The following is a 6,000-nucleotide window of genomic DNA, read 5'->3' as shown; positions in this document are numbered from 1 at the left end:
TTAACTTCAAAAGGCCATTTTCTTACACCGGCTCTCGCTTACGGCCATACCACCCTGAGAACGCCCGATCTCGTCCGATCTCGGAAGCTAAGCAGGGTCGGGCCTGGTTAGTACTTGGATGGGAGACCGCCTGGGAATACCAGGTGCTGTAAGGTTTTTGCACTCCTCCACTGGGTCAGCAGAGGCCGCCAGTGTTCCTGATAATTATCCAGCCAGATGTAATTCACTTCTTAAGTACAGTGATCCCTCGCTATATCGCGTTTCATCTTTCGCTGCTTCGCGGATTTTTTTTGCGAGTCGTTCATTGCAGTTCTCAAATATAATCGAAGGTGGCATATCCGTTTATAAAAATCTTCTTGCTCAGAAAAGAAAGAGCGCCAACAACTACCCATAACAATGTTCTTCTCTCGGAGAAAGACTCCTGCGCCTTCAGTAGAAACAGACGCTACAGCGGAGCGGAGTCAGGACGCAGAGGCTCAGCTGGGACCGTGAAATACGCCAGTGACAATGTTTCCAACCTTGTATTACTAGATTAAAATTATTGTTTTAAACAAAGTTTGGTCTTTAAAACAGGTTTTGATGTTTGGTTTCATTCTACTGTTCAGTATTGCATTGTAAAATAATTAAAAAAAAATAAAGTTGCTACTTCGCGGATTTCACTTTTCGCGTGTTCATTTTGGAACGTAACTCCCGCGATAAACGAGGGATCACTGTACTTCTAACATTGAGATTTAATGTTGCACTATTGTACATCGTTTGAGATTTAATATTTAACTAATGTTGCACTGAGATTTAATGTTGCACTATTCGGTTCGATTCCCGGTGTATTCCCTGGGAGGTCGTATCGGGCCTTTCTGGCCTGTGGGACACGTTGTCGTGACTATGTCTCTCGACTGGTCTGGGAACGCCTGGGGATCCCCCCGGATGAGCTGGAAGAAGTAGCTGGGGAGAGGGAACTCTGGGCCTCTCCCCTTAGGCTGCTGCCCCCGCGACCCTACCCTGGATAAGTGGTGGAGGATGGATGGATGCCAAAATCACTTCAGCATCCAGGTCTGGGAACAGCAACTCAAAACAGATCAAACTTTATGGCTATCGGAGCTCCGCCAAGCCTGAAACTGAATTGAATGTATATTTAAATAACTTTAAAACATTTTAAATACTACATCTGCTGCCACCTTCTATTAACACACGATTTATTCTTTTCTGTTAAATGGGGAACTTTCAAAAAGGTGTTTATCCACAGTGATAAAGATAAACTTTAATGGGAAGGTGAATGTTGTCTTGAAGATGTGTACAACTTATCAGATGTAAAATATATAACAAAGTTCATCCATGATTAAACTTATATCTTCAAGGATTATCCACATTAATCCGGATAGATAATAGAAAATATAGTAACATCACAATGATTTATATAATGAAAAAACTAAAGTAAATCAGGCCCTTCCTCTTATTATGGGGTAATTTCTGCCGTTCAGCACATCACCGCAGGAACCCAGCATGCATGCTTGGATGCAGAGCTTAAAGGAGACAGCAGATGTAAGGAGGAACCTGAGGTTCTTAGGAACCCAACACGTGGTGTCGGGCCCACCCTTGAATCAGACCCCTGTGTGGCGTTGGACAGACTGAGCACAGGCGGAGAGGAAAACACTCCAGATGTGTCAAACAGCTTCTACAGCATCCGTCCCATTGATGCTGATGACCTTGAGCAGGAGAAGAGCCAGTGGGCAACAGATGAGCCTGGTCCATCCACTGTGCTGCAAACCAGGTTATTAACACCTCCTCCTGGACCAGACTCTGTTTTTTTCCCAACACCTCCTCCGGGACCAGACCCTGTTTTTTTCCCAACACCTCCTCCTGGACCAGACCCTGTTTTTTTCCCAGCACCTCCTCCTGGACCAGACACTGATTTATTGCCACCACCTCCTCCTGAACCAGAACCTCTTTTTTTCCCAACACCTCTTCCTGGACCAGACACTGTTTTTTTCCCAACACCTCCTCCTGAACTGTCTGTGCCGAGTGAGTTCGATGTGCGTCTGACCACGATATCCTCACCGGATATCGGTCAACAAACTTGCCGTGGATCCACCGAGTTTGACTGCCAGGACAATGCGGAGCTCAAACGTTCGTGGCTTCCAGCAAATTCCCGCATATGGAAAATCCCGAGCCGAGAAGAGGGCGATGGTCCCTCTGTCCCAATTTGTTTTTATAACACACCTGAAGACCTCGGCACCCCGAGACCTGAGTGTCAGGATGTTGCCACTCAAACTTTGCCCCCTGGTGCTGGTGGAGATGCTTCCACTCCATCCAAGATTCACTCCATCTGTCCTGAGCAGCACGTGGTGGCTGAAGGGGGCAACAGCGGGGACGAGACGAAGGGAATGGTGTGATCCCAGGGCACACCCCAGGCTAAGTTCCCCCTTACGGGGGGCGGTGTGGACATCCTAGGGTCAGTGTCGGAGCTCCAGCCCTCCAAGGCTCAAAATATTCAGCCAATGTTAAATCGGTAAGTTTATGGCCCCCACCCTCGCTGGCACTTTATTTCACTTGTGGAGCACTTGGTAACACCTGAGACCTGTTCCTCTTCAGGGGTCTGGAGCAGAGTTCGAAGACCAAGGCCGACGACCAACCAGCTCATCCGCCAGGACAGCAAGTAAGTTTTGGGTGTTGAGTTGTTTTTGATGTTTAATTTAATGCTTGATTTAATTGTGTCCATTCATGTTACTCATTCATAAAGTAAATGTCCTGATTGGTCACAGACACATCAACATTTATCGGGTTTAAGACCCCTGACAGGACAAAAACCTCAGGTTTTACCAGACCTCTTGCAAAGATGCTCATGTTTGAAACTAAATCCTTCTGCTCTGACTTTTCAGGTGGGCTCCAAACTGACCTACGCACAGGTCTTGATGATGCCCCCACGTAAGCGTGCCCCATTCCCAGACCGTAGCCCCCACTCCGACCCGGACCTTAGCCCACCCTACCCAGAACAAGATCCCCAACCAGCTGGGACTCGCCGGCCAACTAAGTTGAGATATGCGTGGCTTTGAACAGACCACTATGAATATTTCATTTTCAGTCTTTACAAAAGAAGCTGAACAGAACCTCTTCAATTGCTGCTTTAGGGGATTGTTTTCTTTAGTTTGATGTTTAGGTTTGTTTGTTTTTTAAAAAAAAAATCCAGGTTCTGCTCCCATAGTTTGATTGTTCCAGTCTGTCCAGAATGTTCCAGTGTTTTTCTTTTAACACACCCGCATAATTGATGCTCATAATTCTGATTTCTTCTATTAAAAAGCACTGAGCAATATGTCTGTTTGCATTTTATTTATCTAATGTTGGTGCTGAGTTTGTTAGACTTTTATTTGACTTAATCAGGAGTGTTTTGGATGTAGAAACTTCAAAAAGGATTTGTTGATGTACCTCATTCACATTCTGTCCAGTGTGAAATCACAGAATCTGAAAACACTGACTTTGATGAGTGTTTAAAACCATTACAAGTGTTTAAACACCATTTAAACATGAATGTGTGCAGAATGTCCAGGTACAGGTGAGTTACTGATGGATGTAAATATGACTGAACACTACTAAAGTGTATTTTGCACTGTGTTTTTCTCTGTTTTTTGTCATAACGTCTTCCACCCAGCAGGGGGCAGAATATCCATCAGGTTTATTGCTCTTTTTCGTCGCCCCCACGCTTTTTTACAATGAGGATGATTTCATTCCTGAGGGCTGTAATGAATAAGATGAATAATACTAATGAAATAATGCGTGTTAGCTGGAGAGTTGATGCACACTTTGGTGTCACTGCCACATCAGTCTTGTTCAACATTGGTCTCAAGTTTCCCTTGCCCGGATGCGGGTCACCGGGGCCCCCTCCTGGAGCCAGGCCTGGGGGCGGTGCACGTTGGTGAGCGCCTGGTGGCCGGACCTCTCTCAAGCAACAGTGGCAAGGAAAAACTCCCCTTTAACAGGAAGAAACTTTGAGCAGGACCAGGCTCATGTAGGGGGACCCTCCAACTGATGGGGGGGGGCTGGGTAGAGAGAGAGGAGAGGAGAGGAGAGGAGAGGAGAGGAGAGGAGAGGAGAGGAGAGGAAACCATGACCCAGTGGGGTGACAGAGGCCTGTCAGGTGATCATGTTTCCGGACCCTGACCTAACGATTAGACGACCCCCTAAGTATGATAATTTGTCTGTCTATGATAGTAACTGGAACTACTGAATTAGTAACAATAAGCTTTTTCAAAGAGGTAGGTTTTAAGTCTGATCTTAAAGTAGCGATGGAGTCAGCCTCCCGTACCTGGACAGGGAGCTGGTTCCATAGCAGGGGGGCCTGGTAGCTAAATGCTTGGCCCCCCATTCTACTCCTAGAGACTCTGGGAACCACAAGTAGACCAGCATTCTAAGAGCAGAGCGGTCTATTGGCCTATTAAGGTGTCACTAGTAAGGATGGGCAGATCGATCCCGTGGTATCGATATATCGATACTCACAAGCTACTCATTTGGTATCGATGTTCTTTTATAAATATCGATACTAACTAAAAAAAAAATAAAAATTGGGGTGTATGCATCACTTTCCGCCGTTTTAGATTAGTTACTTAAATTAATATGTGCCAAGACACCCCTATACCTGGCGGCGTACTGAGCTGGCCCATGTCACGTGACAGGAGATAGGGAATGAGCATCAACCTGCAACATAGCCTGCGCCGAGCCGACACAGTCAGCAAAAGGCAGAGCCGGAGGAAATAATCAGCCAGAGACACAATCGTGTTAAAGCAGAAAATGTGAATATGATACGATTTCTGAAAAGCAATCTGAGACTTCAGTAAAGTGTGATAACATACCTCAAGTGCACTAAAGGTGTGATGGTGTCAGACATTGTTCTAATTATTTTTTTATGGAACAACTGTCTTATGCAGGTTTAAAGGATAAAGAAATCCTAGTAATCAATTGACCATAATTCATTGTATATAAATGTAATAATATTTTGACTGACAAAAATTGCCAGTAAGAAATGAACGGTATCGGGATCGATGAAAATACAAGAAAAAGTATCGGTATCGAATCCCAAAAGTGTGGTATCGCCCATCCTTAGTCACTAGCTCCTCCAGGTAGGATGGAGCTAGGCCTCTGAGGACCTTATAGGTTAAAGATTAGCCGCGCCTGTCTATAAGTCGCATTGAAACACAGATCGCAAAAAACTCAGACGCAAACTTCTGCCAGCCTAAAGCTCCACTTTACACTGAACTAAAGATAAGTCAACGAAGGGAGGTCTTCAATCACACACATAACCTGGCTTATGGTGTGCAGGTGCAAACAGTAATTAAAACAGTAATTAAATACGTCAACAACCAGAACTCAATAAATAGAACACTAACATTGAAAGTAGCAAAAGATAACATTTACAACGAACAAAAACAGGGTTAACACCAACCTGAACCCACAGACACACTGCCACAAAGCATGCTGGGAAATTCTCACACTGACCCTCCCCAACACGCTACACTACCTTTGCTTTTCTTTTCAAACGGTGCCTGTGACGCGGCAGTAACACAGCAGCAATACGGCAGTATCACTAACAGGGCTGGTTAAAAAAACGTACCGGTAAAATTTCTTCTTGCATTTTCCATGATGAGGGTCTGTTTATGCTAATTTTATTCATACACAAAGCGCGAAGTTACACTAAACTTGCGTCTTCCTCGACACATATATTCCACCCGTCTCTCTTACCTTTTCCGCTCGAGCGCCCCTGGCGGCCGATAGAAAAAATACACAAATAAGCCGCACCGTAGAACAAGCCGCAGTGTTTAAAGTGTAGGAAAAAAGTAGCGGCTTATAGTCCGGAAATTACGGTATTCTAAATTTAACGGGCAGCCAATGAAGTGACGCCAGTACAGGAGTTATGTGATCTCTGTGGTCAATACCTGTCAGAACTCTGGCTGCAGCATTCTGGATCAGCTGGAGGCTTCTTAAAGAGTTGTTTGGACACCCTGATAATAAAGA

At 45.1% G+C, this 6,000-nt stretch overlaps 1 protein-coding gene, 1 non-coding gene and 1 pseudogene across 26 annotated transcripts in view; 2 read left to right on the top strand and 1 right to left on the bottom strand.

Moving 5' to 3' along the window:
• Window positions 1-6,000, bottom strand: part of LOC130523562 (NACHT, LRR and PYD domains-containing protein 12-like) — a 669,815-nt gene that overhangs the window by 84,588 nt on the left and 579,227 nt on the right. The gene's annotated exons all lie outside the window — the stretch shown is intronic.
• Window positions 1-6,000, top strand: part of LOC130523563 (NACHT, LRR and PYD domains-containing protein 12-like) — a 401,914-nt pseudogene that overhangs the window by 147,825 nt on the left and 248,089 nt on the right.
• LOC130525056 (5S ribosomal RNA) lies at window positions 37-155 on the top strand. Its single transcript, XR_008950337.1, has one exon. It is a non-coding gene; the product is annotated as a 5S ribosomal RNA (ribosomal RNA).

The sequence above is a fragment of the Takifugu flavidus genome, chromosome 4 (assembly GCF_003711565.1).
Source record: "Takifugu flavidus isolate HTHZ2018 chromosome 4, ASM371156v2, whole genome shotgun sequence".
Lineage (NCBI taxonomy): Eukaryota > Metazoa > Chordata > Actinopteri > Tetraodontiformes > Tetraodontidae > Takifugu > Takifugu flavidus.
This window is presented reverse-complemented; position numbering and strand designations above follow the sequence as displayed.